At 43.3% G+C, this 26,093-nt stretch overlaps 1 long non-coding RNA gene across 2 annotated transcripts; it reads left to right on the forward strand.

Annotated features, from left to right (window-relative positions):
- On the forward strand, positions 1-26,093 carry LOC112407113 (uncharacterized). Of its 2 annotated transcripts, none has more exons than XR_003004680.1 (3): positions 1-59; positions 16,397-16,478; positions 25,137-26,093. It is a non-coding gene; the product is annotated as an uncharacterized LOC112407113 (long non-coding RNA). The 2 variants fall into 2 exon arrangements; XR_003004679.1 differs by lacking the exon at positions 25,137-26,093 and adding an exon at positions 19,739-19,846.

Consider the following 26,093-nt stretch of genomic DNA (forward strand, 5'->3'; position numbering starts at 1 on the left):
GCTGGACTCGGCATGGCGGCGCGCCCTCGGCCGCTTGACCTTGGTGTCCCCTAGGGCGGGTAAGGGATAAGACTTTCTCGTCTCGAGTCATACTGTCTTTGGATACCTCGGGATGTATTTTAGTCCCTATGCGCCACGTGCGGGCCGGCCCTCACCTGCAAGTCTGCTGACCCTGAACGACCCTCATTTTCTGTGCACCGGAAGTGCTTGGCCTTCTTGGCGGCTGCTCCCCGGCAGTGGTTTCCCTCCCGCCTCAGCCTCGGGGCGGTCCAGCTGTCCGTGTAAGGGCGGGGTCTAGGGGCTACGTAGGGATTGAATGCCCCGCAGCTTTTGGAAGACTACCTCAGATATTTCCTTAAGCATTGTTGGAAAGTTCGCACTATGGCTTTGGGCAGCGTTCACATCCTTAGCCCGCCTTAAGCTGTGTGGCCTTGGGTGGGTTATATGACCTCTCTGAGCTTCCCAGGTGACTTCTCTGCAAAATGGGATGGTAAAATCCGAGTTGGTGCTAAATCGTAACGTTCATGCTGCATAGCAGGGCTTCAGCAGACCAACCTGTGTCGTCTGGTAGCACCAGTGGCTCTGGGTAGATCTGAGAAGCAGCTTTCTAAGGTGGCCCACTTGGCTTGCATTCCCTCCCGGATTCAAAGGACTGACAATTCCTTCTCTCCCTCAACAGTGTCTTCCCTATCTAATCCTAACAAGGATTAAGGAATTGCAGAGTTTCTGGTTGAGGGTTCACCAGGCCCCCTTGTTAAAGGACAGATTTACGCTCACTGAAGTACAGAAAAGAATCCGAAAATCGCGTGTCTCTACCTTAAGCAGGAGAGGGAGTGGGTGGGAGCTCCCCAGATGGCCTTTACCTTGGCCTTTTTTCTTTCTCCCTCATTTGGGATGCTAGTGACCTGGGCTCTGGCCCACAACACTTTCTGTAAGCAAGAACCCTGGATGTCATGACTAAGGAAGAGATCTCGTGTTTATTCTTGTAAGTAGACTTCTGAGACAGCTGCTTCTGCAGGCACCCTAATGCCTATGCATAGCACAGCTGCATTACTCTGAATTGTTTACTACTATTCGAATTTACTCACGGGAAGGGCAAGTGTGTGTATATCCAGGAAATATAGAAGGACAAGCTGTTCATTCTTTTTTTTTTTTTTTTGCGGTTTGCGGGCCTCTCACTGTTGTGGCCTCTCCCGTTGCGGAGCACAGGCTCGGGACGCACAAGCTCAGCGGCCATGGCTCACGGGCCCAGCCGCGCCGCGGCATGTGGGATCTTCCCGGACCGGGGCACGAACCCGTGTCCCCTGCATCGGCAGGCGGATTCTCAACCACTGCGCCACCAGGGAAGCCCAAGCTGTTCATTCTTGCATCCTTCCGTTGCCTTCTAACTCTCTGGTAGGGTGTGGTCTTCCCAAGAGAGCGTCCTCCAGGAAACTTATTAGAAAGGAAGAATCCCAGGCCTCAGATCTCTTGAAGCAGAGTCTGCATTTTAACAGAATCCCCAGGCATTGCTCTGCACACTAAAGTTTGCAAAGCCCCGGTCTGACTCCTGGGGTGGTCTGGTTTAAAGTGATGCGGTGGCATCGAAAATTTAAGGAGAGACAAGGTCCACAGAGCCAGAATTTGCAGTGGTGGCAGGGCCACCTCTTTCCTGCTTTGGGGCACTGCCAGCAGGTTGATTCAGAAGACGGGTGAGAAATTTGTCGCTGGGGCAGGCAGGACGCACACCACGGCTTTGGGATCCTTTGCTTAAAGGAAAGATGAGATCAGCTGTTATTACCACCCCTGCCGGTGAGTGAGATCCCGCCAAATTTAAGGGTCACAGGAAAAGTGTCCACAGAGCTCCATAATGTAATTCTTAACAATTTAAACTCTTTTTTTTTTTAACTCTCTCCTTTCTCCCTTCTACCCCATGTCATACCCACAATGCAACTAATTAAAAGGTTCCGTTTCCTAAGGTAAGGAAGAATATCAGATTCATTCACATTTGTCTTTATAATCTCAGCTCCATGCATGGCACTTGGCACATAGTGTGTGTTTAACAAATATTTGTTTTGATTGTTGGATTTAAGCAAATTACTCTTGTGATGTGAGTATATAGCAATTTAATTGCCTTTTCAGAACATTTTTCAGTAAATCTTTTGCCTGGTTTTGCCTCTCTTTTTTCCTTAGTAATTTATAGTTTTTTTTTCTTTTATAAATTTATTTATTTTTATTTATTTATCTTTGGCTGCATTGGGTGTTCGTTGCGGCGCACGGGCTTCTCATTGCGGTGGCTTCTCTTGTGGAGCATGGGCTCTAGGCATGCGGGCTTCAGTAGTTGTGGCTCGCGGGCTCCGTAGTTATGGCTCACGGGCTTAGTTGCCCCGTGGCACTTGGGATCTTCCCGGACCAGGGCTTGAACCCGTGTCCTCTGCGTTGGCAGGTGGATTCTTAACTACTGCACGCCACCAGTGAAGCCCCGTAATTTAGTTTTGAACTGGTTTATTTTCTAGCCATTTATCGAACATTTAAGTATCCATTGTTTAACAAACACAGTGCTGGTTCAGGGCACACAAAGTTGACAGGAATTCAGTTCTTCCTCATCTAGAGCCTAGAGGGTAGGGAGACAGTCAATGTGTAATTGCAGAGGCGTGATCGTGTGCTCGTACAAAGCCACACACGGGTGCTGTGCATGTCCACACTGAGCTGGGGGGCAGCAAACCCTTAGCTCTGGGAGGTACCTACGAGAGCAGCTGGCACAGAAACAAAGTGCCCAAGGCTTTCCACATCCCCAGCTTCCTCCCGCAAGATTTGATCATGTATTCTCCTAAAGAGAGAAAGGTATGGGGTAAGGGAGGGATAAGGGATGCTTGCCACACCTCGGCCCCAAGGACTGAGCCTTATCGCAAAGTGTCTGAGTGTAATCTCGTGTTCCAGTCTACTGTCCACGAGGTGGCATTTATTTTCCAACCTTGGCATCTTAGTACAGGTGAACAGCTCTGTGGGGCACATGCCATCGTTCCCCGCGACACCCATACGCTCCCTCCGTGTACGAACTCCTCACCCCTGTCACCCCCTCCCAGAGCCCTGCAAGCTGAACTTGATGCACTTTAAAGGTTAGATGCACAGCCTTTAATTTCAGAGGGTTGTGGCCACACCGTTGGCACACACAGCAGCGCCCTTTGCCGCAGGGGCCTCAAGGTGATAGCTCGGGTCACCACACCCTCTGTGCCTTGCTGAAGCATTCCCTTGTTTTGAGACCACCGTAGAATTCTGAGCAAGGCAGTTCTGCAGTCGTGGAGTAGAGCGTCCCACGTGAAGCCACAGAGGAGGCTCCATGCCTTCCCACAGGTTGTTGTTTTCTCTAAGGAGGCGTCGCGAAGGCCACCGTGTGGAGGGGCAGCCCGGGAATAAAGGCAGTTTAGAGGGAGTCGGGGCTGAGAGAGGGAGAGAAGCTGGCCCAGTAGGTGTGATGGCATTTCTTGAGCCTGGGGATGCAACTGCGACCATCCCTGGCTCACTCCCACACCGCACCCACCCTTTGCTCTTTGTTTTCTTAAGTGAGTTAGAACCGAGTTTCTAAATCTTGCAAGCTAAACAGATCTCACTAATGTAAGGGCCTTTTCCATTGCACCTGTTTTCTCTCTGTTAGAAATACGCTAGAAGAACCAACAACTTGAAGTAAAACTGGGTGACTCTTCTTGCATAGAGCTGTGATGGTACTTTTGTGATTATGTTCATTTATTTACTTTTTCATTTGATTTTCTGGCCGCACTGTGCAGCATGCCGAATCTTAGTTCCCAGACCAGGGATCGAACCTGTGCCCCCTGCATTGGGAGCGTGGAGTGTTAACCACTGGACCGCCAGGGAAGTCCCTTGGGTGACTCTCTTCTAAATGGAAGAATACTTTTTTCAAAAAGTATATGAATTATATATGTAATATATTTTCTGTTATATATGTACATATATATGCAAATGTATGTATGTAACCAGACTGGTGACATTTGAAAACAATTCAAAGCTAGGCGTCCTTAAGAAGTATAATTTACTTGAGATTGGAGACATCTGAAAGTGTACACTATAGATCATCTTAACATGGCATAGAAGCTAACTATCAAGCTATTTCTATTAGAAAAAACATTAAAAAAATGTAACCTGTATGTATAAGCTTTGTTTTAATTTAATATGTGAAAGGTTCCAAATGTAATATACACTGAACTGAGAGATCAAGGTGGAAAGATTTTCTGAGTGTTTCTGTTATTGTATTAGAATTACTTAAGTACAGTGCTTTCAGTTGATATTCTGCATGAGTGTGAGATAGAGCAGAGAAGCTTTCAAAATGTTCATACTTAAGAGATATCTTTTATACAAAGGGGGTTTTAGATCTTTGGTAGCCAGGTGTTGGTGTTGTGAAGTGATGGTGGGAGTGGGATACCAAATGCCTGACAGAGGAGTCCTGGATATTTTTAAAAGCCCAATAAAAGAAAATCTGTATTCTCTCTGCCCTGTTTTCTTTGTTGCTAAACAGCTCTGCCCTTGACCTGGCCGCTTGTGGTCCACAATTGGTATAGATGGTCGGGAATAGTCCTTCTCCTTACCCTTCAGATAATTATCTTCCTGGAGGGGATTATTGGGGAAATAATATCCGTGTCAAACAAGTGATAGCACTGAGTGATAAACAGGATGTCAGCTTTGGTGCCGTGTGCTTCATCAGATTCCCCAAAACACTACTCTGTTTTAATTTGGAGTACAGGATCTCATCATTACTGATGCTGTCATCAAAAGAAACAGCCTAATTGCCAAAACATCCAGTTATCTAATCACCTCACTTCAAAGGGAGAAAATAAGAATTCTGGTGTATTTTGTTTCTGCATCTACTCCTATTTGCTGGAAGCTTATTATTAATAATTATGACACCTGTTGAGGGCCCATTCCATGCCAGTCCTTTGTACCCATTATCTCATATAACTTTTACAACGATGCTGACAGACCTTCCTCCCCTACAGTGGTTCAGAAGTGAATTAATGAGCTAGTAAGTTCTTATTATGTGCCCAGGATCGTGCTCTTTGGCCCTTGACGGGTCGCAGAAACTTGTTACTCCTTCAGTCCTTTCTTTGGTCAGAATTTGTAATTGGTCTTCACATTTAGGCATTTATAATTTTACTAAAAAGTGGTAAAAGTGTTTAATAAATGTGATGTATAAATTTATAACATTTAGGAAACTTGTTTGCATCTGGAAAAGAAAAAAGAAAAAAAGCAAGTGTAGCAATTAACTCAAGCTACCCTTTCTGCATTTATCAATTACAGCAGTAAGTCACTCTGATTACTCCTTTTCCTGGAAGCTGTGTCATAAAGTAGGTTATTGTGAAGAGAGCATAATTTCCATTAGGAACAGTGTTATAGAAGGGGGTCATGTCATTGACCGGGGTCCTAACTCCAGATAAATCATGTATCTAATCAATTGTATTCATGCCTTTGTTCACTCTTTAAATATACTTTAGTGTCTATATGACAAGGACTGGAGTAGGCATTAGAAAATTTAAAGAAAAAAATCTTAGTGGATAAACTGTCCATTTTTAGTTCACTGTTTTTTCTTACTGGAATGTACTTTCACATTTTTCTACTCTATTAAGTTCTACTTATTCTTCTGGGCCTAAAAAACTCGTTTGTCTCAGTATGTCCCTTTGGATTAAATTCAAACACCTTCTGTCAATATTAACCACACCCTTCTCTTTGTTACCATGCTTGAGGCATTGCGATAGTATTTTTCACCTTTCATTCTGGTTAGGAATGCGGTTGCCTCCACCTTCTGCGTTCAGAGTTGATTTGGAGCAGGAACTGTCTTGTACTTCTTGGATTTTATTTATTTATTTGTTTGTTTTTGGCTGCGTTGGGTCTTTGTTGCTGCACACGGGCTTTCTCTAGTTGCGGCTGGCGGGGGCTACTCTTCGTTGTGGTGCGCGGGCTTCTCGTTGCGGTGATTTCTCTTGTTGCGGAGCACAGGCTCTAGGCGCGCGGGCTGCAGTAGTCGTGGCACTTGGGCTCAGTAGTTGTGTCTCACGGGCTCTAGAGCGCAGCCTCAGTAGTTGTGGTGCACGGGCTTAGCTGTTCCGCGGCGTGTGGGATCTTCCCAGACCAGAGCTCGAACCCTTGTCCCCTGCATTGGCAGGTGGATTCTTAACCACTGCGCCACCAGGGAAAGTCTCTACTTCTTAGTTTTTGCCGGCATCTAGAAGGTAGCTAAATGTTTATATGAGTTGAGAATCTTGAGTGTATGTTTCAGATATCTAACTGGCTTAAGCAAAAAGAATGTGCTAGTTCAAATATCGGGAGGTTTAGGGACGTCCCTCGTGGGTAAGACTCCATGCTCCCAATGCAGGGGTACTGGGTTCGATCCCTGGTCAGGGAACTAGATCCCACATGCGTGCCGCAACTAAGAGTTCGTATGCTGCACATACCGCAACGAAACATGCCGCAACGAAGATCCCGAGTGCCGCAGCTAAGACCCAGCGCAGCCAAAATGGATAAATATCAAATATGGGGACGTTTAGAGGTAGGACTGACTGTAGAGATGGCTGGATCAAGCATGCAGTGGGTGCTGGAAGGCCACCATTGTGCCATGTCCTGTATTTCTCATCTTAGTTTCATTCTGCAGTCCGGACATCCCCAGGAGGCTGCTGGCAGCCTCACAGACTCTCAGCATATCCGCGGAAAAGTTCTTTTACTACCCACCTCTCAAACTTAGAAAAAGACTCCTGCTGGTTCTATTTTTGTCGCATGCGTGTCCCTGGAAGAGTCAGCGTGAACAGCAAATGGTGATACAGTGATGTGAGCCCATGAACGGGGGAGCGAGTACTGCAGACGATGGACAGAATGAAGGGAAGCATTGCCAAGTCCAGATGGAGTCAGCTGGGCAAGCCTAAACCAACACATCCACTGCAGTACCTGATAAATATTTGTTGAGTTAAACAAGCAAAAATGCAGCTATAATCTCTATATAAGACAGGGAAATTCAGTCTTTTCGATGTATAAAACTTCATGATACGTATTCATCTGGCGAGCATTTCCCCAAACAAATAAGAACACGACTGTGATGTTGGGGGCGTTGAAAAGTTGGTTGCGATTTTAGGTATGTTTAGGTGAACAGTACATGCTGCTTGGCATAAATGTTCACCATTGAATTAATCAGTAGTTTTGTTTGTCTTTTTTGAATTATATGAGCTATTTTGGATATTAGAGATGGTACAAGACTTGCTCACCAAATCGGTGTAAATGGATGCAAATGTTTCCCTGTGATAAATTTCCATGTAGGGAGCTGTGGTTCTTGGAGTGCTCCCAAGGTTCTTATCCTACACATAGGGTCAGAGAAGTAGAGGCTAAATAAATGTTTGTTTTTAACAGCTGTGACAATAAAGACGATGCCCTTCTACCAAAAGCATTTTGTAGAGTGGGAAGTGATCTCAAAGGTCCTCCCATCATCCCTTACTTCTGACCATTTGGGAAGAGAGTAGAGTCACCATTTAGTGAGTGTCCACTAATGTATTTCATACTTGATTTTAAAACCATAAGAAATATACCACTGACATAAACTTTCAAAATCATTCTTTACATCTTCACAGAATTTCTAAGACAAAAGTGATGCGTTATAGCAAACTATACACAGAAACATTCCCTATTCACAAAGCTACAAAATGAATGGGTAAAATTGGTTAGAAGTCTGAAATGGAGGTCAAAGTGAAAGTTTGAAAGGACCCAGGCTGACATGGAAAAGACAGCTGTAATTTCAGAATCTTCTGTTAGGGCTTGAATTCTCAGAAAACTAGCGGCAGAGTAGTGACTGTTAGAATGTGGTAGTATTTTGGAGCCGTACTTCTTGAATCGTATGGACTGATTCTGTTTTTCCTGGGGGGGGGTAAAAAAATCCCAAGTTCTGATGAACTGTGCTATTTCCCAGTAGGCAGATATATTTAAAAGAATGAACACACAGAATTCATTCTCTGTGAATAAAAGAGATGGCAAGTTCAAAGTCATTTCAACAGCATTCCTTGCTTGGGGAAGTCTACCTCCAGCCTAACATTAGTTCTGTATTTCTGAATCCCCACAGTGAAGCCAGAGAGCCCTATTTAAGCTGTCATTTTAAGCGCCAAACTTTCTTTCCCGTATTTTATTCACTCTCTCCCCTTGAGGGAGCACGACTGCACTCTTAGCATGCTTTTGAAGGGCCATTGTCAGCAAGTAAACTTTTCCTAACAGAGTCCTTGGAGTAGCTGCATGGCCACGTTGCACTTAAAAAACAGCTGGAAAAGTAAAATTGTAAGGTCAGGGCTCTCCAAAAGGTCTTTGTAATTCTGCAATTTAATTTTCCTGTTTTTTCATGCACATATACTCCAAATTTTATTTTTAATTCACTTTTCTCATATACTCCAAGTTTTAGAAAATCAGCTCATCACCAACATGACCCCATTTTCCCAGTTGTATTATGGAAAAAATTTGGATTCTGTAGGGTACAGAAGCATTCACAAGATAATATTTAAAATATAAGTTAACTTCATTTCAGCATTCTGTGAACACAGATGAGTGTAAAGGTTATTTTCCTTCAGTTAGCAAAGAAACTAAAGTAACGTTTTTGCTTAATATTGAGTGAGAAGGATCCCGTAACCACGTAGACTTCATTTCAGTGACCCCACTTGTATGGGCCACCCACCCGAGGTGTGTTTTCATCAGATGTTGACGCGTAATTGTTGAAATCAGAGGCATTTCTATTAGTTATACATTTTTCTTGACATTTGACTTAGGCCTTTTTTTTTTTCCCCTATACTTTCTATGTTAGAGTGGCAAGTGACTGATACTTTCTGCAGCGCAAAGGCTCTCTGGGCGTGCTTTTTATTTGGTTTCTGTTTCTGTGCTCAAAGGCGTGGAGCAACGCCAAATTTGCATTCGCTGCTGCTTGTTGAACGTGCACTTGCGTGGTCTTTGGTGTTTGTCCCCTCCAGGGGCCTTGCCCGCGCCAATGCACATTCAACGTCCCTAAGAACCCTGTGGGGCGACCGATGGTGGCGCTCACGTGGCAACGATGGCTGAATGAGGCACAAAGAGACAAAGTGAGATCGCATGCCTGATCGTTGGCTCAGCGGGATTCATTCCTTGACTGCTTTGCTCTACTGTCCCCCGAGATGTTCAAAAGGAGATGTCCGCTCGCGGGGCGTTCACGACGATCGTTGTCATAAAGACATTGCTAAGTGAAGGCAGCAGTGATCCTGTCCAGCTGCACCGTCACCCCAGGAACTTTAGAGGCTCGTCCTGCAGCAAACCGTTAAACATGGAAGTTCTCGCGTCTCAGGCTTGGGGGTCTCTTCCCTTTCCTGTTTGTTCACACGAGGCAGCGCTGTTCATGCCTGAAGCTTTGGTGCAGCCTCTTTGCCTAGGGCGTCCACGTCAGGTGCTGTGATGGCACGAGGACTGTTGATTGGGATTGGCTACCTGTGGATGAAGAAGACTCAGGTTACGACTTAGGGCAAGTCCCTGCCTAAGCAAAGGGGGAAAACCCATCCCACCCCCGGCACGGCTGAGTGAGGGAAGGAGGGGTGTTGAGGTAGAAAATCAGCGTGCTAATCCCCCACTTCTCACGTCTGTATGTTGGGGTTTGTAGACAAAGATCGCCCTGCCTGTTTCTGCAGACATAGCCTTGGGAACTGTGGTACACCAGTACAGTGTCTAAATTCTGCTCCTTTTGATGTGTGTAGGATGGAGCCTGGACATCAATATTATCATCAGGAAGACACAGCTCCCAGGTGAATCTAAGGTGTAGCCAGGGCTGAGGACCACTGTTCTTGAGAAGTTCTCAATTTGGCCACCATGACACTAGAGCCATGTTGCAGGTTTGGGCGATGGAGGTGCCCACATAGAAAGCCAGTGCTAAAATAAGCCTCAGCCTGGTCATCAGGAGGTCTAGAAGATTCTGCACAGCCTGTTGACCAGTCCACGTTGGTCATTCTCCACCTGACCAATGTGCACGGACTGCAAGGAAAACAACTAGAGTTACTCTTTCACTTTTCTTCTATGTCATCGCTTCCAGGTTAAGAGATTGGCCAATACAGGGAAGTGACCTCAGGAAGAAAGGGAGTAATAGGGTTCTCTCTTGGTCATTTGTGTTTCTTAGTACCCTTGTGCCTTCTTTCTGCATTTGTAGGAAGTTGTGGTGGGGATGAATAACGTGTCCTCTTGAGGCTGGCAGCACCCCTGCCGGCTCAGTTCCGGGTGTGGCGTGCTTACCTTGTGCTGGCTGTGAGACTGGGTGTCTCCTACACGTTGCGGGTCCACTGGAATTCTGTGCCTGTTCATGGGCACCGCAGGCCCTATGCAAGAGAGCGGTGGCAAGGGAAAGCAGAAATGCACATCGCATGCATCCTTGCTGCTCATTTGTGTGTATGCTTTACTGTCCCATCGGACTTCACTTGTAAAACGCAAGCTCAGAGGTAAAATTATTAAGAATTTCAAGATGGTGACAGCAGAGCAGTAAACCAGGTGTGAGAGCCTTCTGAGCATGGGGCCCATCTAGCTAGCCCTGCTCGGAAATACTCTTCCGTATACCCAGATATCATCTTGGAGGAAAAGGGGAGAAAAGAAATATTTTGCTACGCCTGAAATGAGTCTGTCTTGATTATTGGGTTCTACTTATAAAATAATGAACTATTTAAAAAAATTCTGTTTTTGAGATTTGTTGCCTTAGTTAAGACTCCCTTGGTTGCTGAGAGAAAAAAACAGAAATCATCATATGTGGGTAAAGAAAATTATTGTTAGAATACAGAACCCAAGGAACGATGGAAGTCTAGAGGGGATGGGCACTAAAAAGGGGAAAGCTTGCGGAAACCATGCTTCTGCTTTGGATTGCCAGGGTCTTTTTTTTTTAACATTTTAATTAAAATTAATTTTTATTGGAGTTTGGTTGATTTACAATGTTGTGTTAGTTTCAGGTGTACAGTGAAGTGAATCAGTTATACATATACATATATCCACTCTTTTTTAGATTCTTTTCCTATGTAGGTCATTACAGAGTATTGAGTAGAGTTCCATGCACTATACAGTAGGTCCTTATTAGTTATCTATTTTATATAAAGTAGTGTGTATATGTCAATCCCAATCTTCCAATTTATCCCTCCGTCACCCGCCCCCCCCCACCGCTTCCCCGCTGGTAACCATAAGTTAGTTTTCTACTTCTGTGACTCAAATTCTGTTTTGTAAATAGGTTCATTTGTACTGTTTCTTTAGATTCCACATATAAGCGACATCATATGATATTTGTCTTTCTCTGTCTGACTTACTTCTCTCAGTATGACAGTCTCCATCCAGGTCCATCCGTGTTGCTGCAAATGTGGAATGCCAGGGTCTTGTGGATTCTAATGCAGCATCTCTTTTATTTCCCTTCCTGTCAGGAGATCTGCTCTCTCTGCTTCTCAAGGTGCATGTGACCAAATGTGGGAGCCCCTCAGTTCAGCCAAACGGCACAAAGAATAGCCTCCCTTTCCCTCTAGGCTGCGTGTCCGGTAGAGAGAATATATGATTGGCCAGATGTGTATCAGGATCCATCCCTGGTCCAAGCAATGAGGAATGGCGAGGGATGGGCGCCAAGGCCTGGAGGCTCGTGGGCTGGACAGATACTCCTGACACTTTCTGCTGCACCTTTGCACTGGATTAAATGTCCTGTGCATGAAGAATAATCATAATTAATAGTAATCAGGTAATAGTTACAGAGCCCATACTGTGTGCCAGAGCCTTTGCTAATTGTGTTATGTTCCTCATCTCCATCTCCACAATAAATGCTCTGAAGCAGGTAGAGAAAGTGGCCTCACACACGCTGAAGCACTTTTCCCAGATTACCTGGCCAAATAGAGGGAGCAAAGGAAAGAGACCCAGGTTCGTCAGAGGGCAAAGCTGTACCCTTAGCTGTTTTACTGGGAAGTAGTAAACTGCGGTTGTTTTAGTGCACGTTGTTGAGAGACTGTTATCACTATCTTATAGTTTCCCTTCCCCCCGGTTATTCATTGGCTGCTCTCAAAGTGTTGAGACAACTTCTGATCCTTGATTTTATCCAAGGAACTCGATTAAAGGAATAGTAGCAGTTAAGCACAGCAGATTCTCAGAAATGTTTGCCTTTAGTTACGGAGTGACTTTCAGAAGAGTGGGGCTGCATCCTGCAAGATGACGTGCAAAATCCCACAAACGTAATGCCAGATGGAACTGACCCATATGTGAAAATAGGTTTCCTCACATGGTCCGAGTTTATTGTTTTCTATAACTGTCTACAGGCTGCCCCCTGCTGGCTGATGTGAGTGAGACACCGCAGATCCCAGAAGGATGTAAATGGCAGAGAGAAGCCCCAATTCCCAGGGTTGGGAGTGCCAGGGAGGTCTCACTTTAACATGGCCCTAGTCCAGTTAGAAACCAGCGGGCTCTCCCTTGCCTGTGCTTTATCATTCCCCACATCACCTCCAAAGAGAAGGCAGTCAGCTTTCAGACCCAGTTATCATCCGCTTGAGTCTACACATGCATCAAAGGGCACACATGCTCTGTGTGCCTTCCTTGAGACATGACCGAAATCCCGATATAAAATCAAATATGTAAACATTCAAAAGAAGAAGAGGGAAGAGTTATGGGGACATATGTATATGTATAACTGATTCACTTTGTTATAAAGCAGAAACTAACACTCCATTGTAGAGCATTTATACTCCAATAAAGATGTTAAAAAAAAAAAGAAAGCTGAGATTAATATGGTCATTTCTGTCCCTCTCATCTCTTGCCTCCTTCACCTTTATAGAGTACTGGTTGATTTAAAGGTAGATGAATTAGGTTCTGTCCTGAATAAAAGTCACATGGCTATAGAGTATGTTACTTGTTCAGACTGTTCCTGTGTTTATTTGTATCTAAAATGTTCATTGAGGTTCTAAATAGCCGTTACTTAGAGTCTACTTTATGAACTCATTTTTTTAGTGAGGAAAACTAAATTTAAAAAATAAGTATAATTTCCAGGGGCTTCCCTGGTGGCGCAGTGGTTGAGAGTCCACCTGCCGATGCAGGGGACACGGGTTCGTGCCCCGGTCCAGGAAGATCCCACATGCCGCGGAGCGGCTGGGCCCGTGAGCCATGGCCACTGAGCCTGCGCGTCCGGAGCCTGTGCTCCGCAACGGGAGCGGCCACAACAGTGACAGGCCCGCGTACCCCCTACCGCAAAAAAAAAAAAAAAAAAGTATAATTTCTATATTAACTAGTATAATTTCCTATTAATGAGCTCTCATAATTAGAGCTATTGCTAATGTAACTTCTAGGTCGTGAAAATAGGCTTTTGAACTATGTTTGTATATGGATATACACACGCACACTCAAGGGGGAATCATTATTTCACAAAAGAAGTGTGAGTTACTTCTACTCCTGTAAGAGTTTAGTTTCTTAAGAAATAAAATATTTGTCTTATTTCTAAAGAAACACATATTCTTCATAGAAAATGTAAAGGATACAAACAAATACAAATTTAGATAAAGTAATGACTACCCTTGTAAAATTAATATGTATGATGTATATTCCCAACACACATAGGTACATGTAATGTATAACTTACTTTCTAGAGATTTCTATCTCAAACTTAGTATGAAACATTATATAAAAAGCCATCAATATGAGATCATCTAACCCAGTAACTGCCAATAACTTAATTGATGATATAGTCAGTGACCTAATATTAAATGTATGTAAGACTCCTGTTTGCATATCTTGCTTCCAGACATCTTATCAATAACCTAGACTTGTGAAATCATTTTAATGCATAATAGTGTCCCTTTGTGAATGATATAAAGAGAAGAAAGATTATATTAGATATCAATGTTTGATTATTTGCTAGGCTTTTTCACCACCTAAATGATGTCTTCCCAACAGCTTTAACAATGCTGTCTGAACTTGTGTCTTACTAAATTTAAAAATTAAAACAGGCCATGGGTGTCAGTGCTAGAAGTATTAAATGCACGAAGAGCAAGGCTGTCTATAAAGTAATATGATAGATTTTTTTAACACCCGTCAGAACTCATACTTTGAAGTAAGTTTTATTCCACACAGTCTTGTTGAGAGTTTATTAACTGTCTCCTTAATCTATGAATGTATTTTTTCAGCAATATTCACCTGTGAGTGCTCTGTGTGTTGGCATTTTCACAGGCCCGTGGATATAATAATGAATGAGGCAGGTAGGCTAGTCTAATGAGGGAGCAAAATGACACCAGCCATTGCAAGACAGGAGTGTAAGCGTTAAATTAAGGTGGCACCAGTGATGTGGAATCCTGCCTAACCCTGTCCCTGGGGTCAGGTCACATGTTAAAGCAGCATGACTCCTGATCTGTATCCTGCCAGTGGAATTTCACAGTATGGGTAAAGAGTTTAAAAGTGCGTTCATCAGAGAGTCAGTAATTATATAATATCTTGGTGTGGTGACAGATGGTAACCAGACAAATCATGGTGATCATTTTGAAATGTATAGAAGTATCACATCACTGCGTTGTGTAACAGGAACTAGCATAGTGTTGAAGGTCAATTATACTTCAAGAACAAACAGACTCATAGAAAAAGAGTTCAGACTTGCCAGAATTTGGCTTCTCCAGCTGGCTCTCCTGTGGACTTGATGGTTTATTGCAACTGGATTACAACTGGTTATACTAATCAGTGTTTTAATTTGTTCTTTGTTTCCAAATTGTTTGTGCTTTATGTCTCCCTGCTACACTATGGCTTTGTCAGTGTTACTAGCTGCATTACTTACATCCTGTCTATTTTATAAGATTGTTGTCTCTTAAACAGTACCCAGTGTGTAACCAGGTCTCCAACAAAATTGTTGATGACTAAACATCTTGAGGAAATAGACCACATTTATGACTCTTATAAAATAATTGTAATAATGTGGTTCTAGGTATGGGAAGAAGCAATAAGGGAGAACATTTCCTGGATCATAACAGAGGATCCAGAGAATCTTTAATTATCAACAGGGCCTAATCCGGAAATTAGCACCTGGAATGGCATATCAACAAGAGTTTTCTCCTGATCTGGGATGAGCCTCCCAGCACCATGGGACTAAATTTGGTCATGCATGTCTCCCAAGTATTGGTCGAATTCCTGACCAAGAGGACGATTTGAGAAATCGGATATTTCCTGCCATATCAGTAAACAAAGGATGTCACAGTCATCAGTGATTGCAGCCAGGTGAGAGGGTGAGCCCTGAGGGAACTCAGGAAGGAAAGAATACCTGCCATCTAGCAGCCATCAGACTGCAGCCACTCCCCGCGGTGAGCCCTGAGGAAACTCAGGATATGAAAACACAGGATACTGGCCCCAGATAGCTAAGGTGCATATCAAAGGAAGGATTTCAGTGAGCCCAGACTCTTGCATCTTCCCATACATAGAAGAGCGCTAAATTCTTTAACTTGAGATGTCTGGTTTTCATTAATTAACAATAATCTTATGACATTCAGACTACCTGCCCTTTGTTGCAAAACTGCCTGGCTCCCCCCTTGCCTCTTCGGAGCAGTTTCTCAGAGCTATCTGAAACAGTGTCTCCTGGGATGCAGTCCTCATTTCGCCCCAAATAAAACTTAACTTGCAAAAAAAAAAAAAAAAAAAAAAAAAAAACAAAAAAATCAGATTTGTGATTATGAGGTGGGGGGTGGCAAGAGGGGGAATGAGGTGAAGGCAGTGGAAAGGTACAAACTTGCAGTTGTAAGATAAGTAATAGGCATGTAATGTACAACATAATAAAGATAATTAACACTGCTGCACATTTTATATGAAATCGTTAAGAGAATAGATCCTGAGTTCTCATCACAAGGAAAAAATGCATATTTTTTCTGTTTCTTTAATGTATCTAATATATGAGATGATGCGTCTTCACTACACATACTGTCATCATTTCATGATGTGTGTAAGTCAGACCATTATGTTCTACATCTTAAAACTTACACAGTGCTCTATGTCAATTCTATCTCAGTAAAACTGGAAAAAAGTACATGATCAGGACTGCATCATAGTCACAGAAAAGGCAGGCAGCTCTTTTTTTTTGGAATCGTGTTCAAAAGTTTAGGGTATTTTACTGACTATCCCGTAGAGGGGCAAAAGATAAATGTTTGACATAAATTGGATTCTTTTTCTGTGAATACTGCTGGTTCAGTAGAGTCATACTTACCTTTTAAAAGCTCTGGGATTTAGCTGAGGGAACGGCATACACTAGGTACTTAATGACTATTTACTGATGATTGACTGTGCAAGAGGTCTGGCAAAATGATTGATGCACAACTGGACAATTCTGGTTCTGGCCTAGAGCCAGACAGGTCTGAGTGCTGAGCTGGCTTTTCTTGTGGAGCTTGCTGATTCGTTTCATCACTTGCAGGAGCTCTTCCGCGAGGTGAGAGACTCATTTGAACAAGAGAGGCGGCTGCCAAAGCACACTGAACATGCCTCGGATATTCAGGGTGAGTAGTCTGACAAAGACCATACTTGTTTGGATTTTAAAATTCAGATGCACTTGTTGAAGTCAAATCAGTTTGATTTAAAATTACTCAGTTTGCATGTGCATTTATATACAGACACACAGACTGAAAGTTAAATTGATGTGGCTTAAGGTGAGTCGGCATTTCTTTTCCTGGTTCATGCAGACTGTTTGGTTCAAATCCAGGGTGTACCACATGTAGCTGTGTGACCTTGGGGAGGTTACTTAACCTCTCTGTTTTTCAGTTCCTTAATTCATACATCATGGGTAATGATTACACCTAAATTATAGAATGTGTATGAGGCTAAATGAGTTAATATATGTGAGAGCCTAGAACTTTGTTTGTTACATAGTAAGAACTGTTTAACTATTGCCTAATTATTATCTTCAACCATAACAGTACTAACATTAAAAATATGTAATTTACCAGATCAAATAACCTATAAAGTGTTTGTCAATGTGTATAAGAAGGTAATGATTATACTTAAAATGTAAAATGTTTCTGAAGCCAAATGGATTAATACATGCAAAGAGTATAGAATACCTTTTGTCACATGGTAACTATTTTATTGTTATTATCCTTAACCATAGTAATATTAACGTTAAGAACATTTAGATTACTAGGTCCAACTAGTATTTTAAAATAGTTTACCATTTAGCTTTTGCTTGTTTTTAATGTTTTCCTTATGTTGAAAAATATGAATTACCAAAATGAGAATGAAATAACATGGTTAAAATGGAAACACAGTAATTTAGAATACCTTTTCTCTGTAGGTGAAAAATATATCCTCAAGAAATCCAATTCCTTGAAACTGAATGCATTTTAAAATTCTCATTCATTTTTCTTGCAATTTATAGATCTGGCATTATTAAAAGATTCATATCTTCGAGCTCACGTGGCATAACAAATTTAATTTGCAAAACAAAGATGACATGAATAGAACATGATCCATAATCACTTCTTTTTAAGCCTCATGTTGTAGGCACTTCATTAGAGAGACAGGTCAGACATACTTTATAACTCCATAGAGCTTTCCAAATAACCTCTTAGAAAGTCATGAAATAATACAATTTTGGAACAAAACGTTTTGTATTGTTTTCATGGTTTCTCAGTTGTATAGGGTACCACCCCACCGTCCTCGACAGGGTTGTTAGACATGTATGGGGGTGCTTTGTGTTATTTTTCACCAGAAGGTCCTTATACCACAGTGTAATCGGATACTGTGAAAGGGGGGATGGAGGACAAAGAACCACAGACTGCATTCCTGGTCCAGCGGCAGCTCCGGTGCAAGGATGGCCCTGGAGTAGCAAGGCACTGGGCAGAAATGGCCAGACCCTCGTACTGATGACCATACTCCATCAATGGGGAAAGGCTTGGGGCTTCCGCCCGGAGTGTGGGGCTTCCATTTAAACACGGGAGCAGACCCCAGGGGGCTGCCACTGGAGGCTGCCAGCTAAGTGTGCTCCTTGCAGCTGATAAATATTTGGTTGGCCAAGAAGTTCGTTAGGTGTCTTCTGTAAGATGTTACGGAAGAACCCAAACCTTTTTGGCCAACCCAATAGGTTCTGCCTTGAAGGCACATTCGCGTAGCACATCTGCAAGGCTGCTCTCACCCTGGTTTCTAAATCCAGCTGAGCATCTGTCTAGAGTCTGACAGTTTGCTGTGTATACCAAAGACTTCCAGAGTTCAACATTGTTACATAGCTGGGGGTGTCTGATTTCACAGAGTGTCTCATTTGAAGAATACTCATGTTTCCTTTTGGTTTGGGGGCAGAGTATGTGGGAAGAGGGTAAAGATTAGCTCAAAGGGTTTTCCTGTGATTAAGGTTGTCTCTTTGCAGGGCCAGTGACTCTGCCTATAGCAGGGATGATTGTTATTAGTTCTAGCAGTAGTAGTAGTAATAGTAATAGTTATAGCAGTAAAAGGAGGGTGAAGAGGACGAGGAGTAACAGTAACAGCAACAAAAGCAATGATACAGTTGTTACTGTTTCTTTGACATGGGGCTAAGGTCTGCCATGTAACTCCCACGCAGTACTTCCCACAGCGCTACAGAACAAGAGCATTGGCATTATTTTAATTTTAGACGTGATATTTGCAGAGGTTAAGAAACTTGCCCCAGCTTATCAAGCTAATAAATGACAGAAGTGGAATTCAGACCCGTGTGGCAGGAATCCCAGGCACCTGTTCCTGTCTGCTGCCGTTGCTGATCAAGATGTGGGCATGGTTATTCCCTATGCTTCTTGTAGAAGACGCCCGGTACCTGTGTATTTGATCTTTGAAACCTCAATTTCCTCACCTGTAGAAAGTCAATAATAACCAACCTGACTTTCTCATGGAGTTAATGTGAGGAAAAAAAAAAAGATGATGTTGAGAAAGTGGTTTGTAAAGTATAAACTCTTCATAAATACGTGTTGGTTATTATCGTACTGGTATGAAATATTCTGTGTTCTAGAAAGGAGACTAAAAGTTTGACCATAGCAAGGGTGGGAACTTCATTCTCAGGAATTATACTCCCAGAATTTGAGATCTGGAAAAGCTTTGGAGAGTGTCCAGTTCAGTGGTTCTCAGCCCAGCTGCTTGTTTGTATCACTTGGGGGAGCTTTTAAAAATTGTCGATGCCCAAGATTCACTCCGTTTTTAGAAATCTTGTTTAATTCGTCTGTAGTAGGGCATAGACATCTCAGTATATGTATATGCATATGTATTTGTGCATGTAAACATGGGTATGCATATGTAGGTATAGGTGTATGCTTGTGTATGTCTGTTTTCTCCAAAGATGATTCTAATGTGTAGTCAGGGGCAGAAATGACTGAGTGGAACCAACAAGCTTGTTTCTGACAACTGGGGTAACTTTTTGTTTACCCAGGACAGTTGCAGCTGACACCTGTTGCCCATTGACCCAGCTGATAAGCCCACCCCTTTCCCTCTCACGTGCCCTGGTTGGGATGATAAATTACAGCATCTCCTGCTGATAAGGAACCGAGGCTTTGGGAGGCTGTTTTCCTTCTAAAGGGAATTGAGTATAGTGCCCACCTTGGGCTTTCAGGGGTTGCTTTGGAGTCGTGTTGGACACCGTGTAAGTAAGCAGGATGCTTCTTGACATTCTTAAGCTGAGAGAAGTTCTTAGTTTTGCTATGATAATGAGAGCTCTTTAAAAATAGAACTATGCTGTGTTTCCACGGGACCCACCTAAGTTTTGCAATACCGAGGTCTCATCATCTCATCTGATTCATTTATGCAGGGAACATGTCATCACTGTTTCGGTTCCTGAAAGCACCTTCTCGTGAATGCTAGCAATTGTTATTTAGGAAATTAAAGTTAGAAAACAGAGTGACTTCCATGGTGGCGCAGTGGTTAAGAATCCGCCTTCCAATGCAGGGGACGTGGGTTCGAGCCCTGGTCTGGGAAGACCCCACATGCCGCGGAGCAACTAAGCCCGTGTGCCACAACTACTGAGCCTGTGCTCTAGAGCCTGCGAGCCACAACTACTGAGCCCACACGCCACAACTCCTGAAGCCCGCGCACCTAGAGCCTGTGCTCCGCAACAAGAGAAGCCACCGCAATGAAAGCGCGTGCACCGCAACGAAGAGTAGTCCCTGCTCACCACAACTAGAGAAAGCCCGCGCACAGCAATGAAGACCCAACACAGCCAAAAATAAATAAATAAATAAATATATTAAAAAATAAAGAAAGCAGATCAACAGCTTTATCAGCTGCCTCGGTACAAGTTCTCTTAACACCATGCAGGGCAACATGGACCCTGCTGGATATGACATGCCTGATGGCGACATTTATGAGACCTCTGTCCAAAAGGAAATTTGACATTGACCAAGAGGTCTGACCTGTAGTTGCTCTGACAGGCTTTGGTGCTGTCTTCTCGGTTGAGACTTTCTCAGCCAATGTCAAATCTGATATTGGCATTAAGGTCCGCATAACCTAGGATATACATGCCCCAGCATAACTAAGGTACTTCTCAGCCAGTAGTCTGGCTTTACTGGAAGTCTGTGTTCAGTACACACATGAATCCGTGGATGTGGGTATGTTTCTGTGATAATAGTAAGCACGTCTCCCCATCATTGGAGTTATTATTCTAGGATGACTCAATCGGAAGTGCAGCTCTCGGAAAGTGGAATGTTTCCATTGACATCCATCAGAGTGAAACCAAGGACGGTAGGTGTTCCTGTTACCCAGCATTGATGGCTTTACCTCCTTGAGGAATCCAGGGATTGAACGGTACCCTGAAGATGCAATGCGTCGTCCAGGAGACTGGAGTATTCAGTTTTGTTTGTCGTATACTGTAGGTGAGAGTCGAGATTGATTTTGACGTATTAGAGATTCCTTCATTTACAAGTCTCAGAAAAACTCTTTGCAAACTATACTGACACCTTCCTTGATTTCAAAATGGCAGTGGTCTCACTCCTGATGTTGGAAATGCATTTGGCTGTACCAAATGGCTCCTTGGCAAACAGTGGGCCCCTGTTACTCAAAAAAGAAAAGTATAACTCCTGTTGTTAGGATTTAGAGTCCAAGAAGTTCATACTGTTATTATTACCTAGTTTGAAAAAGAAAGGTTAGCAAATTTCCCCAGACATTGTCTGAGGGAGGGGGTCAATTAAAAGCGACATTTAGTGCCTTCCAGTTCTCTTTCCAGAGTCTCCCAAGACATGCTGGCTGTCCCTACTCTGTATTCTTAGTGCACCACACATTCCTTTATCATGATTCATAGCACATTGTACTGGAATTACTTGTTTGCAAGTCTTTCTCTCGTGCTAGACTGGAGAGCAGAAACCATGCCGTACTTGTCTTTGCATCCCCAGCACTTAGCAAAGAAATGAACACATATTGGACATACAAAGAACCTTGAGTGAATTAATAACTGACCGCAGAACAGAAAGGAGCTTGAGTATCAATCAAGAATTACGTCCTTGTGTAACCGAAAGTGGGGTCCGGCTGCTCGCCCCTGAAAAGCTAATAAAGAGGCAAGGTTGATGGAAAGGAAAGTTTGCTTTATTTTGGGTGCTGGCAACTGGGGAGGAGGGTGGACTTCTGTCCAAAAGCTGACTCCGCCCCCCCTCCCCCGCTCCCGACAATCAGTGGGCAAGAGCTTTTATAGGCTGAGGGAGGAGACTGCATGTAGAAACAGCACAGTCAGTTCTGACCGTCATCTTGAAATTGGTCATCGGTGGTTTGACCAGCGTCATCTTGATAGTTTTAAGTACAGTTAATCTCCAGTCCAGGGTCGGTTTGTTTCCATTTCTTTGAGGCCAGTTCTCGGAATTGTGGCAGCTTATGTCATGACTATGGTCTGGTCATCACGCAGTGAACTTCTTCCACCTGCTGGGGCTTTCCGTATCTGTAAGACAGCTCACAGGATGTGGCTCAGAATATGATCTATAGCCCTTGAGGAGGAACTAAAAGGTCCTTGACTTTGCTTAATGACTAAATTATTATTGTTTGGTCTCTTTTGAGTGTCTTCCTTTGCTTCTGCATTTTCTTACTTCTCTGATTAAACTTATTCTTTGGCTAAAGTGTTTCCACAGACAAAAGGCAGGGGGAGGACATGGTGGGGAAGGACCATAGGGTCCTGCTCCGTTTCACTTGGAGAGGACACATAGTAAGCTGCGATATTCATGCTGAAATGAAAATACAGAATGAAACATCATGGAAACCAGACATTTCTTCTGAATAAGGAGCTTAGACTCATTCAGTATTTGGAGAGAATCAACTCCCTACTATACCTGCTTGGAAGAACGAGGGAGGTAGGGAGAGCTTATCAAAATCTAGTTTTGCTCAAATTAATCAATGTGTTTTGACGCCTCTCTACTACAGATGCTGAAACAGTCTCGCTCATCAGAGTCTGTTCTGAGTTAATCCGATCAGTGCGGAATGTCTTACAACACGGAAATGTCCAAAGCTTCATGATACACTTTCTGGAATAGTGGGATTATGAGACCAACCAAGGATGACCCGGTGAAGCGATTTTAAGAAGTCCTAGAAAATTCTGGCTCATTAGCTGGGTGAAGATCACTGCACACATAACAATGAACGTTAATTGCTAAGTCCCTTGTCACCTGCTTAGAATGCTCATCTGTGACAGCTCAGTTGTCACCCCCAAAATGAGAAAACTCTGAGCCTTCCTGAGTCCGTTAGGCTTTCAGTGTGTTTTTCTTACCTAAAGGTATCGGTTTCTGAGCATTGCATCACCTACGTGGCAAAAAAAAAAAAAAAAAAAAAAAAAAGCTGTATATGGAGTTGGACTCCTGAACAGAGAGGTGCCTTTTTATAATACCAAGCAGCTACTGATTTTCCTGTGTGCATTCAAGGGAGCATAAACCACCTGGCTGAGTTGAGTTGCGCCTATCCATCAAGCATCACATGGCCGCAAGACACCAGCTTTGCTTACTAATCAAAAGCAATGTTGTCGATGTACCAGGTTAATGCACAGATTGATAAAGTTAGGCAGTTATCGTGGAACTAGGGAAGTTTTATAACCATGCCAGGTTCTACACTTTTACAATTCATAGTGTTTACAGACCACTTTGGTTATTTTTCTCCAAGGATAAATCAGTGCCTTTAATCTTGTTATCATCTATACATCACTGAGGTATTTTGCTCTGTGCTTCTACCTGTTTACAAGATTAATGAAGCTCTTCCTTTGGATCTCAAATCAGCATATGATGTAAGAACCAACTGGCAACTTCCGACTCCTGGAAACCCCACACACAGCTAGCTCTCTGACATCCAAGCCATCAACATTTTAAGAAAACTAATAGGGATTTGGAACTATGTTGCTGTCCCAAAACCATATGGTAGCGGAAAATTTCCCTGACGTTAGCCCTGGGCTCGGTGGCAGGGTTGACCACCGCACTTGGCCTTTCTTCAGAGGTCTTTTCTCTGCCTTTCTGCTTGAAGGGGCGGGGCTTGATTGTGTACCGTCCTCCACTGTCCCCTTGAAAGGAAATCTTTCAAATAACCCACTTTACAATTTACCACGAGCAGTGAAATTTTTTTGCAGTACGCAGGCCTCTCACTGTTGTGGCCTCTTCCGTTGCGGAGCACAGGCTCCGGACGCGCAGGCTCAGTGGCCATGGCTCACGGGCCTAGCCGCTCCGCGGCATGTGGGATCTTCCCGGACCGGGGCACGAACCCGTGTCCCCTGCATTGGCAGGCAGACTCTCAACCACTGCGCCATCAGGGGAGCCCTGAGCAGTGAATTTTTAATATGACTTGAGTAATGGCGATTATATATTTCTGTTTCTCAAAAAACAGGAGAGACTTTAAAATATGATAACCTTGGACAAGCAGTGTGATTTTTTAACAAGAATATGTTATGTGTGGGACTTCCCTGGTGGTCCAGTGGTAAAGAATCCGCCTTCCAGTGCAGGGGACATGGGTTCAATCCCTGGCCGGGGAACTAAGATCCAGCATGCCGAAGGGCAGCTAAGCCCACGTATCACAGCTACTGAGCCCACACACTCTGGAGTCTGCGCGCCACAACTAGAGAGAGAAAACCTGCACGCCACAACTAGAGAGAAGCCTGCGTGCCATAACGTAGAGCCCGGGCGCCATCATGAAAGATCTTGCATGCCGCAGCGAAGATCCTGTGTGCCGCGACCGAGACCCGATGCAGCCCAAATAATAATAATAAATGAAATAAATATTAAAAAAGAATATGTTATGCATAAGCTGCAGTGAAAGAATATTTAATTGTCTAATACATTTCATCTGAATATTGTTCCATTATTTTTATATTTTGGTGGTTCTTCATATTTTTTAATCTAAAAAAAAAGATGTATTTTAGGAGTAGGTAGCTCTGACATCCAGTTCTAATTTTCCAAATAGACATTTCTGAGATGATTTTTCTAAAAAGTCACATTTTGGCTTTTGCACAAGCAATTGAGTTACACTTCCCAGGAATAAAACTCTTTTTCAAAAAAATTTACACTCTAATATCCCTGATATGATCAATTTCAGATTTCAAAATAATGAGGAAATAAGTATGCTAAATTAATTTCAAGAAGCGTTACTTTTAGAGCTTCCTGCTGCTCTGGCGATAGCAAAAGTGCATACCTTTCTACAGTGGAGAACTCGTTAGAATCAATTTTTTTTTTTTTTTTTTTTTTTTGGGGACACTCCCAACCACTGCGCCACCAGGGAAGCCCCTAGGATCAATTTTTTAAGTGGCTTGATAGGGAGTCTACAGTGACTACAAGACCCAAGAATTTGCTTCTTTGGCCTTTTAATAAGATTCTAGTAGAGATGTGGCTTACTATTTCTAGGCAAATTGTTCCTCACAATAATAGTGAATATTCTTTTGTGTTTCATAGACTTGTGTGTTCTGCGAAGTTCAGGATTTCAGATAGAGCCGAATAAAAGTTGTTGTAGTATTTGGTGACTCAGTAGGGCTGTTGGTTTGTCCTTGTCCACAGCATCAAGAAGCAGTCATAGCCTCTTCAAATCAGGGTGCTGCCCTCACTCCATGCAGGTGTTGCAGCCCCTCTCTGGCCTGGTGTCTGAGTTTATTGCCGTCCTTCTCTTGGCAGAAGGTCCACCTGCTTTCAAATCCCATTAAACTCAAAGTCATAAGGAGAGCAAAATGTTGTGACTGTAAACACAGCTTCTCTTTCGTATCTATCCAGGTATTTCTGTTACACTTCAAGGAATCTCTGTCAGTTGAAACTCGTTGAGTACAGATGGCAGACAAGCATATGTCATCAGGGAAATGCAAATTCAAACAGTAATGAGATAGCACTACACAGCGTTAACATGGTGGGAATCCAGAACACTGACAGCACCAAACGTTGATGAGAAAGTGGAGCGACAGGAACTCTCATCCATGCTGGTGGGAACGCAACATGGTGCAGCCAGTTCAGAAGACAGTTTGGTGGTTTCTTACAAAACAACATACTCTCATCATACAGTCCAGCAAGTGTGCTCCCTGTGTCTATCCTGAGGTAGACATCCACACAGAAACCTGCACATGGGTCTTTGTAGCAGCTGTATTCGTAATTGCCAAAACTCGGATGCAACCAAGATGTCCTTCAGTAGGTGAATGGATACGTAGACTGTGGTGTATCCAGGCAGTGGAACGTCGATGCCAAAAAGAGATGAGCTATCAAACTATGAAGAAACGTGGAGGAACCTTAAATGCATGTTACTAAGAGAAAGAAGCCCATCTGAAAAGGCTACATACTGTATGATTCCACCTAGAGGACATTCTGGAAAAGGAAAAACTGTGGCTACGGTAAAAAGATCACTGGTTGCCAAGGGTTGGGGCTGGGGAGGTGAAGCGGGAAGGATGAATAAACAGAGCACAGAGGAAACTTAGGGCAGTGAAAATACTCTTAATGATACTATAATGATGGATACTTGCCCAAACCCACAGAATATACAACCCCAAGAGTGAACCCTAATGTGCTATGGATTTGGGTGATAATGCTGTGTCGGTGTAGGTTCATCGACTGAAATCAGTCACCTCTCTGGTTGATAATGGAGGAGACTCTACATCTGCAGGGGCCGAATGTACCTATGAAATCTCTGTACCTTCCTCTCAAATTTACTGTGAACCTAAAACTGCTCTCAGAAAAATAGTCAAT

Source organism: Neophocaena asiaeorientalis, unplaced genomic scaffold (genome assembly GCF_003031525.2).
Source record: "Neophocaena asiaeorientalis asiaeorientalis breed wild unplaced genomic scaffold, Neophocaena_asiaeorientalis_V1.1 scaffold69, whole genome shotgun sequence".
NCBI classification, from domain to species: domain Eukaryota; kingdom Metazoa; phylum Chordata; class Mammalia; order Artiodactyla; family Phocoenidae; genus Neophocaena; species Neophocaena asiaeorientalis.